Source organism: Corvus brachyrhynchos, unplaced genomic scaffold, assembly GCF_000691975.1.
Source record: "Corvus brachyrhynchos isolate BGI_N302 unplaced genomic scaffold, ASM69197v1 scaffold70, whole genome shotgun sequence".
Lineage (NCBI taxonomy): Eukaryota > Metazoa > Chordata > Aves > Passeriformes > Corvidae > Corvus > Corvus brachyrhynchos.
Window position 1 is genome coordinate 2405859 of NW_008236217.1, and position 21045 is coordinate 2426903.

Sequence of the window (21045 nt, forward strand, 5' to 3'; positions counted from 1 at the left end):
GGCAACTCTTCTGATACATAGAAGCAAACAACTAAAGGTTCCATCGGGAGCATCACTGTCTTAAAATACTTCGCTCACTCTTACATTTAAATACCTACAGCATATTTCCACTTTATACCCTCTAACTCTGGAAAAATATGGGAAGTAATAAAAATCTATGAAGAGTAATAGAGAAATACAAAATTGGCAGAACACATGACAGCATAGCATTTTGCCCCGAACACTGCTCTGAAACAGGAAAACACTGAAAGTACAGTGTGAACAACTCGCCTTCCTCAGGAAGTTCCCTTTGGAGCTGTGGATACAGAATGTCTACTGTTCAATTTCTCCCAAACACATTGGTACATCCTGAACAGGAGGAAGCATCATCTAACCTCCAGACATGCTGGGAATGGGTGGGCACTGCAAGCCCAGGAGAAGCAGCTTCCTCTCTCTAGGAGATCACATAAAGGCCAAGTTTGGCCAAGTTTTTCCAGCTTCTTTGGAAAGATGGCAGTATTTTACACATAGCAGAAGCAGGCAAAGAAAATGCTCCTTCTGCTTGTGTCAAAGTTCTCAACATATTTACAGATGGCTTAATTTGAAGACCTTGGTGCAACAACGATTTGGAGCCTGCAATAAGACAAGTGGCACCTTGCCTTTGACGTAAAAAATTACAGCTAAACATAGATAGCGTACAGAAAATACTGATTTTAACAGAGAATCCACATTCTGCTCTCAAGTTAGATGTCTGGGCAGATATAAGTTATGGAAAATGTCAGAATGAACAGAAGTTTGACAAAGAAATAAAAAACAGAAAATAGATCTTACACAGAGAAATGACAGGAGGTGCCAGCAGCTCTGCCTATAACAACAACTGACAATTCTGTCTCTGAGCAAGGCATAAAAGGTTTGCAGAGGTGACAGGGAGCAGGGGAAAACCACCCTGCATAAAAAGGCACATTTGAGAAACAGACACTCCCAGAATCTGCCTCCTGAACCTTCTTTGTTGTATGCAGTACTTTTCATCCAAAGAGACAGGTGACCCTTCAAGTTCTGTGATGATTAAATCGCCTAAATTCAAGAGAATTACCATACTTTCACATGGTTTCTGAGTTTCTTTCAAATTTCTGCAAAATCTGTCAAACCTGACACAGGGATTCCTTCCATGCTACATGAGGGAGACAGCGGGCAGAAGGAGGCAAATTACTTTCAGTAAATAATTTACCTTAAAAAAAAATCAGCTGAAATTTTATGCATTGTTTTATTGCACAGTATCAAAGCAAGCATACTGATTTTAAATTAAAGGGCTGTAGGCCCAGCTGTCACCAGAGCACATAACTACATGACAAGAGACCTGCCCTGATACTTCAAGAGACTAAAGTGTAGGGAGGCTCACAAAGCAAACAGCAGCAGACCACCCACCTGTCCAGCCCCAGATGTGGAAGCAACCTCCTGGCCTTCCAACTTCTCCCCTGCATGTACCACCTCTGCAGTAACCACAGGCTACGTGCAGATCCCCTATCACAGGTTTGGTTACTTTTCCACAAATGATTCAAAAGCTACAAATGACAGGAGTGCACTAAATGGAATTTTAAATTGGCTGCAGAAAACCAGGAAGAAAACCATTCCTACTTCATGCATTTGGTACTGGATGACAACATTCTCACTTCAGGGGAATCTGAGCTCAAACCAAACTCTCTCTCTGTTTTACACTGCTGACCTAAATTAAACCAACTTGCCCCAGAAAGGTCTTCTTCATTGCAGACAGGTTTAACTTTATTTAAAATTAGATAGGATATGGATCCATACACAATTTCTAGCTCCAGAGTGACTGGAGTACCACTTCTGGAAGAATGCTGGAGATCTTCACCAATAACATCCTCAGGGGATGGAGGCACCTGAATTCTCTTATGGGAAAGTGAGGGTTGAGTTTTCCTCTCCCATTCCATCACATGGATAGGACCATCCTGTTTTGCTTGCTTCTCTGCAGCCACCAGAATCATTGTTTACATTTTGTTACACAGTAACTTATTAACGACTTTAGCATTGAAAGTACAATCTCTTTCCCAAAAACCATGAGAAAAGTTTCTTTTCACTTCCTATTCCTATTTCTCTTGCATTTTTTACTGAACAACTGGGGAGGAACAAAAGGGAAGGCAGAGGCATCAGAGAGCAATCTGCTTACATTTTCTCCTACCTGGTTCTCCTCTCTGCCTGTTTGCCACCTATTAATTCAATCCTCTGCTGACCATCTGTTCAGCCTCCCCGCTCAAAAAAAAAAATTTCCTTTTTTCATTTCTCCTTATAAAGCAAAGCCTGAACATCAAGGAGAGCCATGTGTCCAGCTTGCCCTCTGTAGATTGTCAGCAGTCACAAGACATCATCTGGAAATCATTACACACCCAAAAACAAGGCAACCAGACTCAACATGTGCAAAGGCACCAGAAGAGTTCAAACTTGTTACTTGAATTGCCACAAGTTTTTCCTGGAAGTAAGATTTATTTTAAAACTGCTAGATAAGATAAAAAGACCCAGAATGAGCCCTTTATATAGCTATCCAAGACAAACAACAGAGAACAATTAAGGCTTTATGCATGGGCTAAGCTCCACGACAACTACTGACAACACCTAATGCCTATGTTATGAAAAGCAGGAACAGATCAAACATTTTTGTCTGATGAGACAAACTATAAAACAAGTGAAAGCAGAATTCAATTTTTGGCTTAAGAGGATACTTTACAGCTAATATGGATGATCCATAGACCACTGGACACATGTCACAGCAATGCAAAAATATCAAAGCTTCTAAAAGACACAGTATCTGGTTTCAGGTGGCTCTTCTGCTGAACTTTCAAGTATGCAGTATTACACCTAATGCTTTAGTAACTAAAAAATTATATTATTAACCCATTTTGGCTTTTTAATTTAAGATTGTAAAGGAAAAATGACCAAAGATTTCTCTGAATCACTCTAACCCCTCCAGAATTTTTTTCTAAAATATCTTTGCAAAATTTCATGCTAGTCTTAATACTGCTGATTATTTTTCCCTATCTCAACATGCTTGCTAGTCAGGCCATACAAATTAGCAAGAACCCAGGCAGCTACAGAGAGACAACCATAAGTCAGAGGAAAAAATATATTTTTATTTCAACAAATACAATTATTTAATGAAGAAGATGTTTTTGTTCAAAATTTTATAGAACAAAACCACATCACTGCAGCATAACAAAAAAAAAATTTAGAAAAATGAAATATTCCCCCAAATGCTGCTGTAGAATCTGGTTACTAAAAGAGATTAAAGGGAGAGCAGCATACAAGCATGAGAGCTTTGAAAAGCCACAAAAAAAGGGAAAAAAGTGTTTAAAAAGCCAATGCTATCACTGACAAAGGAAAATCTCAAACACCTTCATAGTAGAACAAATTGCTACTAAGGCATCAGTCCTTCAGGTAATTTTAAGGAAAGCAAAGTGGACCTCAAAGGTATATACTGAAGGTTAGAAGTAATATAAATTGCAATAGTGATGAGAAAGAATATTCAGCATTGCAAGCTATTTTTTAACAACCTTGAAATGACATCAAATAAAGCAGGGACTTCCTGTACCAAGGCTTACAAACGAGACCTGCAAATAGCACTAGCTTACATTTTTGTACTGCTGTTCTCTCCAAGGATCTAGAACAGGTCTTCAAACTTCAGAGAAGCAGCAATTTCTTTTTTGAAAAATAGCTGACAATGAGACCATGATACAGAGAAGCAGTGTCCCACATACACTGAAGTTTTCAGAAACCCCTTGTAAACTACTTGACCACTGTTGGCTATACCAGGCATCCTTTCTGCAATGCAATTACAGGGCTTCCATACAAGAAAAAATGTGAAGCTGCCCAGCAGAGAGGCTGAGCAGAGCCTGTTCTGTTCAGCCATTTCAGGGACAAGGGAGCTTTAATATATCACTTTCCTTAATCCCTAATAATCTTTGCCCTAGCTGCTTCCTCCTGGCATTATACAACCTGCACATAACTGCATACGAGTTTCATTAAACCCACAAGTAATATTTGGCTATGCCTGACACATCGATGTAAACATGATGCTTTTGACCATGAACATGCAGTGATGCCTTAAAAGCCTCTCTGCTCCTTACACACAAAGCTGGGGCAGAGATTTACACAATGTATGTGGGAGAATTACTGCAGCTGAGCAAAACAGATATACCTACAAGACCGTATGTGCACTGAGTGCTTCTACTAATCCTGAGCACCCAAAAGGGCAGAGTCACAGACACAAGGGCGCACTCTTGAGTGGACAGATGTTTTTTTAACTGTTCTCAAGACAGGATCATTAATTTAATTGGCTGACTTAAAAATGTTGTTTATACTATAAATTCTTTGTTAGTTTTCTTACTAACTTCCTAGTGCAAAACTCTACTACAGTAGAGTTCTTGAGAGCAACGGCTTTAATATCTCTAAGCTAACGTGGTCACAACGAAGGGATAAGATTTCACATACGGTGATAAAGTGCACTTTATAAATTAGTTGTACACATCACTTTACATTGCATAATAAAAGTGGGTTTCCAATGACATTCCAATGGAAGACAGACTCAAGTACATTGCAAATTACCACATAATCTTCCCTGATGCTACCCTCTCTTTCTTATCTTTTTTTCCTTGATACTGTCTTCTGTCACTAGAATTAGGCATAAATCTGCATCTTCCCCTTATCTGGATAACCATAAAATATTTGAGCTCCCTGTAACCTTTTGGTTTTGTGGTTTTTTTTAAAGAGACAATTCATATTTAGCTTAGAAAGATGATGAAAAGAGCAACCTTATTACTAGTTCAAAATCTCTTTCTAGATTGAAGCAGACAGTTTCAGCATCAATAGAAAATCTTTTATTTGAATTAAACCCTAAGACCTCTGCTTATGTAATGTCCATAAAGAAAAGAAATTAAAGACCTTGCCCTTCATATCGAGTCTCTGCACTGCTATATTGTAAGTAGGATGAGTGAACTCATTCTTCAGAGCAGCAAAATGCTTTAATGCAGGGGCCATTAGAAAAAAACAAACAACTAAAATAGCAACTTCTGTTGAAATTGACACTTTCTTGACTTTTGACTGACTTTCTTTTTCGTGCATTTTGTTTGCCATATGACCCAAGCTGTCTCCCTCCCTGACTCCTAAGTCTATGCTGTTTGTGTCATTTTCTCCTCCGTTGTTCTTTTCAGTTTCCACTCTGCCTTTCAAACTCTTCTTTTTCAGATTTTGTCAGCTTTTCTCTTTCACTTAAGCTGCAAATCATTCAATACCACAAGGAATTTTACTCCTTGTTTTGCTCTTCATACCAAACTTGCAGTGTTTAAGCCGCTTATAGAAAAGAAAACTTGTAAGTACAAGCTAGTAAGGATTCCTGAGACAGCAGTTTGTGGATACTTTACTGGTTGTTCTGGTGATGTTGAAACAACTTCCCAATGGCTGATGCAGACTCTTCTACAATAGCTTAATTGAACATTTTCTAATACCAAATGTTCTTTAGGTATGATTTCACATGCTTAGTTGATGCAATCTTCACAACCTAAATTATTTTTCAAGTGTCACCTTGAAAAGGCAAGTTTTAGTTTCTTAAGTTTTGAAGACATGAGGCAGAAATCTAATTCTGGCAAAAATCAAGGTCCAAATCTCCAGAATATCCCAACACCTACAGCAAGAACAGCATTATGAGGCTATTCCAAAATGTACAACATTAGGATTAGAATTATGCCTCCTCAACCTTCTCACTAAGGTGCAAGAGAAGCAATAACTTCTGTACACTCCCAGGACAAACTAATCAGCTCTACAGACAACATCCATCCATTTGTCATTACTCCTTCATGGAAAAGGTGGACAGGCAGATAGAATGTTGGTCCACCAGCTGGACCACAACAAATCTGGGCTCTGACACCTAAGGAATTAAATCTTCCATGAGTCTCACAGCCTGAACATAGAGAAGATGACTCAGGTTTCCTGCTCAGGTATCCAGTCTAATCATTGGGCAGTTAACAGCTTAAGAGAGACAGTCTGCCCAAGAAACACACTAGAGTAGTGCCAAAAAGAGAAGTGGAGGGAGTCAAATAGGAAAAAGAAGGAATGACGAAGAGCAGGTTGAAAGGTACTGCTGAAGAACTGAGCCCAAGGGAAACCCTGTTGGTCTGAACTGGTCTGCAGCAGACAAGCAGGTTACAGCTGACCTTCCAGGGCACTCTGTTCACATGTGAGTAGAGCCAAGTGCTACAGTTCACCACACTGGAGAATAATTTTTCAATTGAGTTGCTGCCTCTTTGCCTGGCTGACTAATTAATATGTCAGTTGAACAATTAGAGTGGCTTTTCTGTCATCTTCCCTAGCAACTGAATTTTAAACATTGGGACAAATTGCCCACCATCTAGTAGAAGTGGACTTGCACCAGCCTGCATGTTTATGCAAAGTTGAGGAACATTCAACAGTTTTCTCAGCTTTAAGGTTTTCATAGATTTTGCTGCTAACACCAGGTCAAGTTGTAGAAATGAGAAATGCTCACACAGCAAATGCTTCCACAGTGTTGGATTGTAAGAGGCTTTTTCAAAGCGCTGTTTGTGCATTTTAGCCGTGAAACTTCCAGGGATATCAGTAGGAGTCACACAGCTAAATCCCCAAGCAACACTTTTGGAAGATGACTTATATTTAAAGGAGGATTAGAAGAAAATACTTCTTAAGCCATTTTCCATGTAACATTATCAGTCTAAAATGTGGAGAAATATGGAGTCATTTGGGGGAAATATATGATTCACTGGGTATCAATTTTTCCATCCAATTAGGCTGGGCAGCTACGCTGAGTATTTAATACACACCCTTGCTTCCCCCACCCTTTCCACAGAGTGTATATATTAAACACAAGTTAAGACTTCTGGGTTTTCAACTTTGTTGATTTTACATTCCTTCTGGGATCGAAAGTACTACTTTGTTTAATTATTTTTCCTCTACTCATCCACAGTATTGAATGACAGTAATAATGAACTCAGAATCATTGTACAAATCCCAGTAGGAACCATTCATAGTTTGCTAATAGGACATTATATTTGCATTACCAAGTTCAGTTCAAAGCACATTGTGTAAATTAGCTCTGAGGGTTACTACCAGGAATCTAAAACCAGAACATCAGGTCAATTAGCACAGCTCCAAAGCACACTATTTTGGGTCAAAACAAAATGGGGTATGATTAAAATTCTAGGAAGTCCTCTTGTTGGGCTAAGAGCCTTTTAGAAGATGTCTGGTCTCACTTCTGGGAGAAACCGGAATGCCTCAACTCACAGCAGTGACCCCGATGCCTGATAAGCACTACTGACCTGTTCTAAAGAGGGGGCAAAATTAACTCCCAGGAGGTGTGGAAATCCTCAGAACCCCATAGAGACACTTTCTTTCCCATCCAAATTCAAAGAACAGATGAGTATGAGGAAGACATAGAGGATGTGTGAATTTTACACAGAATCTACTGCTTACCTAAAAAAGCAACTAACGCACAAAAGATACTCCATTTCCTCCACAGAGACAAACCCAGCACGCACCAACCCATAGCCAGAGACTAAAAAGTTTAATAATGCTGAAAGGAAGCCCACAACAAATTAAGGCAAGGAGTTCCCTGTAACAAATACTGTAGGACTATTTACTTTTAGGACAGACAGCAAACATGTACACACACACAAATATGGAAGGAGTTCATGAACTTAATGAACTTCAGAGCCCACATAGCATCTTCGGACAAACTGCTGGAATGGAAGCATGCAGACATGACAGGAAAAGAGGTATCCTAATGAAGTTCTGCCTCAGGACTACAACTCCAACGAAGCCAGAAGATGTTACTTAAAAAATAAAAGAAAGGGCCAATGGATATTGTTCTGGTCAAGGCTGTTTACTGGTCTAAACACTACAGTCAATTCAGATCAGTCTTACCAAGCCATCAAGTCAGCCCAGTACATGGTTTATACCTGGGTTATTTACGGTGTGCCTGGCCAGAGATGATCTTAAGATTCCTTCCTTAGATCATGTTGTGATTAAGCTTCTGAAATTTTTGTCTAACTGCCTTGAAAGGCTGCTTATTCTGTAAATGCTAACACATAATGCATCACTATTCTCTGCAGAAAGATACTTGAAATAACAGTTAGGCAACTTCAAAATTATTTTACCTTAAATTATGGGATTTCAGATTACACAATAGAAATCATTCAATAGACAGGTTTTATAGTCAACTGTATAAAAACAATCATTCCTCACACATGAAGATGGCTAGAGCTGGGACACAGAGGGGTATTTCATCATTAATATTCATGAACCTTTAATTCATTAGGCAGCAGCCTAATGGATCTATAGGGGCTGAACTAAGCAAAATTCCTCACAAGCCCTGAAAGAAATTACTTTAGTAATGTGATATATACAGGACCAGGTAGAAAGGTATAAAAAAAGAGATACTGGGAAACAGATTCAGATGTTCGAGTCAAGTACCTCCACAAAATACTTTCAGGTCCATGTGCACGACCAGTTAAATAGCTGAAACCTCCTGGTGGAAGTGGTGAGAATGAAAGGATTTGCCTGTGTGAGAAAACAGCACACAAATACATAACAGATTCCACCCTAGCTGCAATGAAAACTGATGTGTGAAACAGAAAACGGGCTTTTACTGAATTATAAATAGCTGGCAAGGACTGAATACTCAGCTGGGCGAAAAAGGCTTTATATGGAAGACAGCAACACATGAAAGATCAGAAAGCATACGTAAATTGAAATAAAATTAATATATTGTCAGAATACAAACAAACAAAAGGCATATTTTGGAAAGTAAGCAATATAAGATGCTTACTATTGCATGACAACTCAGCAACAAAGAGAGATGAGCTAGAGTGCTCAGAAAAGTATAAGCTATTTGGTATAATAAGTGCTTCTGAAACTAGGTAGAGTAACACAAATCAATTGACTGCTTATTGTATACCTATTCAGTAGCACAGGAAGGCTGAGATTAGCCTTAGGAGTCTTAGATTACAAGCACAAATGAATTTGCAGCAGCAGTGAGGCAATATGTTACTTCAGGATTCAACAGGATCTACTGTGAAGAAAATTCTCTCTTCAAAGGACTATTCAGCCGAATTTGAATTCTGCAATTTTTTTTCAAATCAGCTCATGAGTTGTTTTCTTTCCTTATTTCAATTACAACTGTTCTTTTCAATTTGCTGCTCTTTTCCATTGGGTTCTTCACAGCTAATGTTTCTTCCATCACTTTTTATAACCAATAAAGAGGCAGAGAAACTGTCAAATATTTTGTTCTGAAGAAGAAACAAACAAAAAAAACCCAGCAAGATTTTGTGTCATTCTGCCTTTCTATGTCCACACAGAAATATGAGTTAGAAGTTCCCCTTTAACAGATACACAAATGTACCTGAGTTTGTGACAGACTTCCAGGTGCATCCATGCAGGGTCAGGGCAAACAAGGCGGGGGGAATAAAGCTTAAACACAGCTTCCTCTGTGCTTAACATGATGCTGTCAGTCTGCTATCATCTCCCCAATGAGTGGTGCAACTCTTATTCTTAACTGTGCATTATTCCCATTTTCAACATTTTTAAAACCAAATTATCTAAAGAGAAAAGATGTCCAAACGGGAATCATACCCTAAGAAAATGCATTTGAGTAGCAGCAATTAAATACTCACTTTCTAAAAAGTTGTGAGGCAGAATTGCTTAATAATGATTCATTTCAAACAAACCCAGAGAAACTCAGATTTTTAATAACTTCATTCTCCTTGGTCTTCCCCAGAAGATATTTAAACAGGGCACAAGACTGCAATCAGCAGCAGTGAAGCGATTATTGCTTCACTAAAGCAAAACGGAGCATGTCAGCACAGGAAAATACAGCTGCCTACTTTGATTTCTGGCATTGCATCTTCGCTCAAAATACACTTTTTGTGGGAAGTTCCATGACATTTGGATAGCTACAATTCTTTGAAAAGCACTCATGTATTGATGTTTTCATAACTATTTTTTAACAGAGTTTTGAATGCTTGTTCTCCCACAAAGCAGATGATCTGTAAGAGGTATTGGCCAGCTGAACTGGTCAAATTGACAACTGGGGGCCAGGTATGGTCATTTCATGAAACTCTTGACACGCAACTCCTACCACATGAGGTTGCCACCTCTTCCTGCTGGCTTCTTCAAAATTTACTAAAATCCATTCTCTGTGGTTTAAGGAGCTCACTCTCCTCAACTTTTTCTGTCATGTCTTCCTTGAAAAACAGGAATCTCTGGTTCATGGAGGTTCTGGACCAGAAGCACACTCGAGGCCAGCAGAGAGTGAACAGTGCCACCTCCTGCCCCACTGCCCTGAGCTCATGGGCCATGCCAGCCCTCTACTGCAGCCAGCCAGGCATGTAATGACTTACGAGGTTCGGATGGCACGACAGACCTGCCGAGCTTGCACAGCGCAAGGAGGAGTGGAGAGGCAGACAAAATGAAGGGGAATGAAAAGAAACCCTTGAGTAACAGCTTCTGTCACCCTGCCACAAAAATCACTGTATAGTCTAGTAAGAATCTCCTTTGATTAACCTTTTATTTTCCACCCTCCTTAGTTAATGAACTAGCAACGAAGGCATTAAATGCCATTGGATTCCTTCTGTTTGATTTGCACTGTCTTAAGACTTCCTCAGGTCTGAAAGGTGTTAATGTAATCTGCTTTCTATATGGGCAATGCCACACAGATATAACACATCCCACTTATAACAAAAATAAAAGTAATTATCCTGCTCTGCTAATTATTTGAAGATTATTTGTTCTTTTGTGCTAAACTGCCCAAGAAACAGGCTCTGCAGCTTCACTATTTACCTATAGTGCCTTTTGTATTTACAGTGATTTCTAGGAAAACAATGCTACTCTCAAGTACATTTTTATGATGGATTTTAATTTTCCCTGAGGGTAATTTCATTCTTAGAAATGACACAATAATGTAAAGGTTCTTTAGACAGAGAAAAAATATACAGGCACCCTAATAAGCTATAAATCCTTTCCACAAGCTTCTGCTGTCTTTTAAGACTCTTAAATTATCTTTGTTGCTGTGGATTGGGTAATCATAGCATTCCAGATGTGGATGAAGGAACCAGATGGACAACAGAGAAAATAAAATCCTTCACTGTCCAAAAAAGTCTATTTCAGGAAAAAACTTCTTGCAAAAAGCACAGAGGCAACAATGTACTTGGGGTACCCTGATGGGAATTCTAGCTGATGGGAACCACAGCTATTTCAGGTCAAGCAGCTTCAGACCAAAGTGACAGCTTGTATGGCTGGACTGTATTTAAGGTCAAATTCAGCCTCTTGTAAGTGTATTTTGTTCACTGCAACTGCTGAAATAAAATGAGGAATCTCATTTTTTCCTAAAACAGTGAGCAGATTAAATGCCCTCTGGACTTGCCAGGATAGTTAATAGAAAACCCCTTTGGGAATTATCTTTTGGCAAAAAGAGAGCAGCTCCCAGGCTACTTGGGCTTCTGCCCAGGATTAGGACATTCTGTACCCAGCAGCCTCCAGATGACAGCTGCATGCAACCTCCTCCACGAGAAAGCAGTGTGGTGTCCCTCAGGGGTCAGTACTGGGGCTGACGCTGTTCAGCACTTTTGTCAGCCATGCTGATGGCGGGATCGAGTGCTCCCTCACCAAGTTCGCTAAAGACACCAAGCCTTGTGGTGCAGCCAATACACTGGAGGGAAGGGATGACATCCATCTGGAGAGGTGGGCCCATGCAAACTTATGAAGTTCAACAAAGCATAGTGCAAGGTGCCACACCTGGGTTGGGGCAACCCCAGGCACACCTACAGGCTGGGCAGAGAAGGGATTGAGAGCAGCCCTGTGGACAAAGACTTTGGGGTGATGGGCCATGAGCAATTCAACATGAGGTGGCAGCATGTACTCGCGGCCCAGAAAACCAAGGAAATCCTGTGCTGCATCCAAAGGAATGTGGCCAGCAGGTCAAGGCAGGTGATTCTACCCCTCTACTCTGCACTTGTGAGACCCCACCTGGAGTCCTGCATCCAGCACTGGTGCTCCTAACATAAGAAGGACATGGAATTGTTGGAGCAGGTCCAGAGGAGGCCACAATATTGATAAAGAGGACTGGAGCACCTCCCCTATGAACACAGGCTGATCAAGTTGTGTCTGTTCAACCTGGAGAACAGAAGGTTGTACAGAGATCTCATTGCAACCTTCCAGTATCCAAAGGGGGATACAGTGAAGCCGGAGAGGGTCTCTTTGTCAGGAATGCAGTGATAGAAGAATGGGGAATAGGTACCAACTGAAAGAGGTTTAGATTAGATATTAGGAAGAAATTCTTTACTGTGAGGGTGGTGAGACACTGGAACGGGTTGCCCAGAGAGATTGTAGGTGCCCCAACTCTGCGTGTTCAAGGCCAGGCTGGGTAAGGCTTTGAGCAGCCTGGTGCAGTGGGAGGTGTCCCTGCCCATGGCAGGGGAGGTTGGGACTGCAGGATCTTTAAAGTCCCTTCCAGCCCTTAACATTCCACATTTCTATAAACCACTCATCATCCTACCTTTAAATGAGTACCATCTGCTCATGAATACCAAAAACTAAGTGATGCTCTTCACAGGGAGAGGAACTATTTCACCATTTCACAGTTACATGAACAGAGAGACCCAGAAAGATGTGGGTACCGTGTCAACATCAGCTTGAGAGTCCAGGATCAGAGACAGGAGCTGAATCCAAGCGTCCAACTGCTCAGTTTTTTGCTCCAAACTGCACACTGCTTCAACAGACCCACAGCTACAAAGTTAAGGCTATTTCTGGTGCTTCATTTCTAAAAGCATTACCGAGGTGAAAGCAAGTCCCATCCTCAGCTGTGAAAGAGGATACGCTGCATACTGCCAATGCATGTTTCACCCCACATGATGGGCTGGATCACTGTGTCACCTGAAGGACCAGAATGATTCAGAAGTTCACTGGGGATATCCTTGATACCAGAAACAGCCAGTGTTCAGAGAGATTGCTTTCCAGCCTCCAGCACAGGGATGCACCACTTCTCACACCAAAGGACAGCTGGGACATGCCAACAGTTCGTGGAGGGCAAGGCACCCTAGGTGACAGATTTTATGACTTATTGTGACTGACAATGCCTATCAAGGGGCCCTCAAACTCTCCTCAGAGGAGACTGTAACTTGAAAAAGTCAAAGCAAAAAGTTAATCAGCTGGTACGTACCACAGAAACAAACTCTAACCCCTTTAATCCTCTCAGCAAGGCTCTGCTTTTGACCTCCTTTTTTCCTCATTTTTTTTTTCTACTTCCATTCACCCTTCTTCAAAAAGACTATCAATGAAGGTATTTCATCCATCTGCAGTCACAGGTTTAGTATCTGCACCAACTGTCTCTGTTGCCATAGAGTTAGTGTCAGCATGCAGCTTAACCCCAAAACCACATGCAGAACATTTGCAGCTCAGGTGGGCTGGGGGGAAAGGCAGCCTTTGGGAACACGGACATGTCGAGGTGTATCATAAGCACAGGAACTGCTGCAGAGAGAGGGGTTAAAGGGTAACACAGCACTTCATTCTGAATCCAATAGATTCAAAGGATGGGAAGAGAGGGGGGAAGACAGTAAAACAGAAATGGGAAGATCCCATGTCACAAAACAGGACCGTTCTGCATGGACATTTAGGTCTCTGCATCTTTGAAAGACTGGCTGATAAAAGTGATGTCAGCAAAATCCCGTTTTAGCTGCATTACTTAATATGCTCCCAGCTCAGCACTACTATCCCCTCACAGACTGAAATGGCCAACACACACAAAGACTGACCCCAGTGTGAACAGCTGTCTCCAGTGCTGCATCAGCACAACCTGTCACAGACAAGTTACTTGCCACAGGGCATAACAGGGAACACCCAACCCAAGCACAAGTCGGATAGTATTTCCATTCAACGCTTTCAATTAGCTTCCTTCCTATTGCTATCATTTATTCACATTTCCCTTTACCATTTTGATAAAAATTCTTCTGCCTAAAAGCACAATGCTTTCAGAATTTCTAGCAAAAACACAAAAAAATATTAAGAGATCCCTCAAAAAGCCCGTTGAAAAACTTATTTCTGTTCTGAGTGGCTTCAACTAAGTTGAAACATTTATAAGTGAAATAAAAGCATGAAAATAAAACCAGAACATCCTCATGAATCAATGCAACACAAAACACAAGGAGCAGGAAGGACCCACATTAGCAGAAACATATTCACAACCGTCATCTCAAAACTACCAAAATCTTTCAAAAGATTCACAAGCCAAGCTTGACATACAAGCTTCAAGCATTTTTATGCTACCTAGGTGCAGTACTCCTCGTAAGAGACAGAAAGCGCCAGAGAAAACATGTGAACACTTGGAGAAATTTAAAAAAAAAATCACTTATCCCATTACTCGCTCTGATGTTCATTTTTAGTAAGTTCAGTTACTAATTCTCTCATTGACCGTTTCATATCCTTTTTCTTGGTCATCTCCTGAGATCAGCACCTCTCCGTAGTTACAGCTCTTGGGGAGCAAAACCCAACTCCGAGACCTTCCTTTATCTGCTCTTCCTGAGCAATTAAACCTTTTATCTAATAATAATGGATTTTGAGTTCAATTTCCCATAGCATTCAGTGATGTTACTAAAGCTCTGCTTCAAAACAACACCAAATCAACAGCACACTGCATAAAAAATAATGATAATTGAGGACAGCATCATTTTAAATTGTGGGCAGGAATAAGGAGCAAAACTCTGAATTATAAAGAAACAAAAAATTTTCATTCCAGGATTTAGAAGGATTCTCATATCTTTTCCATGAAGACTGTATCAGATTTGACAGAGAACGACAGAACAAATTACTGATGGGGTGAGGCACTGCAGATTGAATCAAAGAGTTCAAATAGACAGTGCTCACAGTACTGCCACTGGAAAAAAAGAAGGGAAAACCTCTTTGCCTCAATCACAGCTCCTTTGTCCACCTGCATAAAACTCCCAGACAGAGTCTGGAAGCCTACTGCTTCAAGTCCTGATGAGCATTCATGGTTCACAGTAGGTAACTGGCACAAGAAGATGTAACAAGGATAGAGCAAGGGGTCATAGGGCTGAACTCCTCTAATGACAGCCTGTGTGGAAGGGGAAGTCAAACACAAAATGTGGTTGTTCTGGGGCTCAACTGGGATACACAGAATTGGCTCAAATGAGATAGCAAAGCTATGGCAAGAAGTTTTTTGTGTAATATCCTTCATGCTACTCTAATACAAGTAGTCACAGATGGATTTGTGTTTATAATAACTTTAGAAAGTAGGAAGTCATTATTTTCTTCACAAAACTCATTTCTGATGATACTTAAAAATGTATGAGTCTCAGTAGCATTAAAATTTTTTTGAAACAACAGTATTATTTTATTAATATTCCCTTTACTTCTTACAGATTTGTTTTAAACTAAACAATAAAACACAAAACATGAAGATAAAATTGTACTAGTGCAGTTCAGATATAGATTATTTTTTCATTTAAATGTTTTAGAAGTATCCAGGAAAAGCACAAAACAAAGAAAAAATTTCAGGTCAAGTGAGGATAGCGTTACCCTTCTTGCTGATAAACAAGCGTTTGCACATATTGCCTTAAAATGCATTTTATCTTGTTGGCACAAACAGCTTTGATATGAGAATTAAGGACAAAAATCATTGCTTGCTAATCTCTTGATTGTTTTCAACTGAGATAAACTAAAAACTGTGACGGGCATTTTCAAAACACTACCATCTCCTTGTAGAAAACATATCAATTTCAAATCTCAAAGTGTTCCTAAAGTTGCTCTGAAGCAAGGATTATTTGATAAAGCTTGTTAGAGACCACATTTTGAAGAAAAAAAATTGTTCTGGAGCACAGTCACGTGCACAAATAATGTTACGGTAATGATTCAAAAGCAAGGCTACTTCAAAGAAGCCAAATTATTCTTCAAGAAAGTAAGAAGTTTATCAATCAGATTTTCTCTTCCTAATCAAGTCATTCACTGTTCTCAATGCCACCAACAGATCAATTTAGTTCAGCAGCAGCGCTACATAAATCTGAATTAAATATTTTTGTGAGTTCAAATCACCTTGAACGCTTTTTCTACTCCAGACTTGGAACACGGCAAAGAGCTTAAAAAAAAGAAACTTCATCGATGCCGAGAAAGCACATCAAGGACTTCAGGTTTTAAGGAAATGACAGCTCCCTCGGTTATAGTCCAAGGGCCGTAAGACTGGTACAAGTGAGGTGCTAACCACCTACTTTCTGACACCACATGCACTGTTGACCTCCTACAACCTCTCAAGGCTTCTGGCTGGAGATGGGGGTCAGGAAATGGGGATTGCATCTTTGTAACAGACTTCCCATGATAACGAGACAGTGAGATGAACCAGTTCATCAGTCTGCAGCTGGAGACTGAGGTGAGCTGGTTGCCTTTGCTGACCTCAGAGATACAAACTGCTCAATCCTTCTTCAGTGGGGTCACCATGGCACGTTCATATCTAGGGCACAGGAAAAAGAAAAGGAGAGGCCTGACTTGTGCACCTCTGGAAGGCAAAGAATGTGAATGAAATGTGATGATGCCTGCAACACCTGGTAAGGAACCGCTTGACTTCGCGCAAGCTTTTACAACATGTTTGTCCCTGCACTCTTGGACCGTATCCACCATCCAAAGAGATGGATCTCTCTGGATTTTTTCACCCCACTATCTTTTTCCAGAAGTTGACTGTACCGTCAGAGCACCTCACATCCAACAAGATCAGACAGGGTCAGGCCATAAAAATGCGGACAAGTGGTGCAACATCAGGAGGCAGAGAACAGCTGAAATTGCTCTAGGGAGCACTTTCTGGAGAAATATAATCTGATCCATGAAACCATAGAAAACAAAAGCAGAAAGTACCCTGGCAGAAAGAGAACCAGCCTGGCTCTGAGAGGAGGCCAAGCAGCACAAACTGACCACCTGATGGAGCAGAAAGAAACCCAAAGAGAGGAATAACAAAAGCTTTATTTTTGCAGTCACAGTGGTAACTGCGGCCAGCACAGTGCCTGAAATCACAAGCACAGCATTGTGTACCATTCTCCTCCAATCACACCATATGGACATGAGATGGGGTTCGGTTTAATGCTGCCCTTTGATACTGGTAAGAAAATGCAACACTTTTACAAAGTGAAAAATGGATCCTGACAGAATAAATGATTGAATAAACCAAGACAGGCGGCATATAGATGAAGCAATTTTATTGTAGAACATTGTCTGCCTGGAAAACTGTGCAACAGCAATTTTTAATTATAAATTCAAGGTCAATATAGAAAATAATAAAAATGAGAATTTCCAGTTCACTGTTTTAGAGGCCTCAGAATCCTCTAGTCCTAGCCAACATAGAAAGTGTTAGCTCTTTCTTCTTGTGTTACAGGAAATCAATGAATGCAGTTTTGAACCCTTTACTGTATACTGTAAGAACCTAAGTAGAAAGTAAAACTAAACCAAAAAAAAAAGCCAAATAAGTAACCACACCAATAGTAGCCTGCAACAACTCTGGGCTAAACAAAGATCTTCCTTCCTGCAACTGAACTTAAATAATCTCTTTATTAGTAGTCCTCCTATTAAAAAAGAATTGCCTCAGTTTATCAGTGAGTAAGGATGCTGGGGAAGCTTTTACCTATTTTACCTACCCTCTATACTTCTCAGTTATTCACTTCTGAATCATAATATTGGCTGAAGAAGACTCAATTAGTATAAAATTCAAATTTATTTCCCTGTAATTATACAGACTATAAAATCCATTGCTCTCAGGCACACTTTTCACACATGCACAAGTGAAGTGCCATCACTGCATCTTCCTTACAGTTTTTTTCTCTTGGTTACGGTTGTGGTACTGCTGGATAAGCTACAAAAGCTGAATTTTTCACTGTATTGTGCAACAATTCTCATTTCTTCTGGAAAAAAGCTCTATAGTTTTAGTCCAGTTATAACAATTACTATGCAAATCCCTCAACTCTGCATGGCTACCCAGCCCTAGAACTCATTACAGATTCATTAGAAGCACAGTTGCTCCATCTTCTCTTTAGATGCTTTGAAATGTAATCATTACCATGAACTGGGGGATAATACTGCAATATGAACAATTGTGAATTCATCACAAACCTTTTGTGCTGGTGCACAGGATTCTTTCATGCTTAATTTGTTATTAATCATAGTTTAGATTATAGTCACTGTTGTGGGCAGTTTTTAAAAATACAAAAAAACAGCCTGCATGATCTTCCAACTAATTCCCACTCTGCTCACAGATTTTACCAAAAATATTGAGAAAGACAAGCAGAAGTTAACTATTCTTCCTGGAGACTGGAGTGTCAGACTATTTTTAGTGGGGTATGGAAAAGTTCAGAAGAGAGTAAGGCAACTGAGGGTTAGGATGAGAGGGCAGGAACTTGAAAGAGCAGCAGCTGTAGCAGTTGCTTCTCTCAGAGGCACAGATGTTGAAGAGAGAGAAGTAACCATGATGCAGGACTGACAGGAAGAAATGCAATACTAGAATATCATGCCTCTCTTGATTTAAAGAGGCAATAAATACGTACCAGTCTGAACAAAAAAGAAGTACCTCCAAGATATTTAAGTACAAAAGTAAACTGCAAAAACATCTAAAAGTATAAAAGGTTATAATTTGGGTGCTTTGATGCTGTTTACCCCTGGAAAAGTTCCAGGTTTTGTTATTTTTTAGGTTATTACTGACTATTAGGTTATTGCACACAGCAATAGTTAAATCTCAAAGGTAAATAAGGAGTGAGCAATACAAACAAATGTTCACGGTAAAATTGGTGACTTGAGAGAGTCTCTAAAAATGGATGGGACTTTAACCAGGCAGAATTGGCAGTGGTGAACAAAAAATATGAACAACAGATTACTGCTGTGGACATTAATTCTGCTGAACTAATCGATGCAATCAAATACTTCACATTGGAGCTGCACACAGCCACTTCCCAGGTTCCCAGGACAGGAGCAGGAAATTTTCCCCTTAAAAGTAAGAGAAACATGACAAAGATTTAAAGGGGAAAAAAACCCCAAAAAGCATCGTGTTACTATTCTTCTATTCACTATTACCCAGACAGGTAAACACAGTGATGGACTTCATCTACTACACAGTTGAAATCCCCACAACATCTTCAACTGTTATTGCCCCTTTTGTTGCTCCAGATAAATGAAGATGATATCACAAAAGGTACCAAAAACCATTATCACAAGAAACTGAAGAACAATAAAGCAACCAATGTTGCTTTATTCACGGCAGAACACTGACAGCAACCCAAGCTTGGGGTTTATATAACGAACTTCTGCAAAACTTCACAGCAAGATTGTTTTTCAGGCAACACAAATATGCTGAAGTCTGGGGGGAAAAAGAAGAGGGAGGAAAGAAGGATAATTCATTCAGTGCTTTTTTGGGAGAATGAAGTGGTCTGTACTTGCTCACTGGAGGATAACACAGAACGTGTCCACACTAAGCTGTGCAATGAGGGGGGGTGAATGCAAAAAAAAATCTCTACCACTGCTCAGAGTCACAGAACTAAGGCTGAAAATAAAGTATTCAAGAAGAAAGCCAAGACATACATACACACAAATAAACAGTACTCTTTTTTTCTTTAGCAGAAAAAACATGGGTGGTCTGCAAAAAATTGCTTGATACGTGATCAATACATTCATACCCATACATGCTGCAGCAAGAGGCATCTCAAAAGTAGTTCCCTCAGTAACTTAGTGAAGCATGTTTTTGTATTAACAATTCCATTCTAATCTTCTCCTCCTCTAATTTCACCTAAGAGATTCAACAAAGCGACTTCATCGGAAATACGCCATCCAGAACCACGACTAAAAAGGGTACAGTAAAAACAAACTAAAACTGCAGTGCAGAGGCTGATCTGACCATTAAATGCACAGCACGAGAAGATAATTGATGCATCCATTTTGGAGTGATAGCAAAGCAGTCACCAGCGTATTAGAAGCCACTTGATTGCCTGCCTACTATAAGAGTTAAAGACCTATCAGATGTGAAACAAACATTTCATTGAGCTCTCCTTGACATTCTCTTCAGAAGTGATTGATCTGAACAGAGTTCCCTAAGCCATATACTGAGTAGTTAAAACTAGTGGCACAAGCCTTCAAGTTATAGTTAGGGGGCAAAAACATGGCAGGAAAAAAAAAAAAAAATCAAGCATGAATTCCCCTTCCATAAACACTGAAGTCTAATGTTAGATGTTAACAGGAAGCTTGATCTGTTTAGAAACAGACTCCTGCAGATCATGACAGCTACTTTATAAGATATTATTTTGCTCATCCTGACTTCTAATTTCTTACAGAATTAACTGACTGCAATTGGCCATTTGCTTTCTAAAGTTGCCATTCTTCACTGATAATGGTATTGATATTTCCACCACACTGCTCTTCACTATCACAGACTGGAATTCACCAAGGGAATAAGCAGAAGAGATCAACGAACTTCAACAGAATCCTAAGATCCAGTTTGCCACAAATCATATTTAAGTTCTCAAAAATAAAAGAATTCTGCACTTTGCCTCTTCTGGAACACTACAAAATCATTATGTGATATTTAGAATGGTACAATAATAAAGAGAGAGGGAAAAAAACAATTAGATGCCGATTTCTAATACAATGCTAATGACCTTTCAGACTTGGAAATTTTCTGAAGAATCACTTCTCATTATGCCGAAAAGTGATGCTGCAATTATTCTGGCAATTTGTTGGTTGTCTCAACCACTCAATATGCCTCTGAGTTCACTAACCTTCAAGTACCACCACCAGCAAAAGCCTCATGAGTTTAGTATCCCTGCTTTCGCAAGAGCACAATGCTCAACATCTGTCTCAGGTATCAGTGTAGTTAAAATATTCCATTGCTCATTAGAGAGGAAGATGAGATCACCAGGAAATACTTTTATATATCCTCTTGGTTAGAGGCAAAGAGGACTGGGAGTAAACCTAAAAAGCTTCTCTCTATTTCCCTGGCAGTCTTGA

General features: G+C 39.9%; 1 protein-coding gene across 2 annotated transcripts in view; it reads right to left on the minus strand.

Annotated features, from left to right (window-relative positions):
- Positions 1–21045, minus strand: part of DISC1 (disrupted in schizophrenia 1) — a 173725-nt gene that overhangs the window by 52283 nt on the left and 100397 nt on the right. The gene's annotated exons all lie outside the window — the stretch shown is intronic.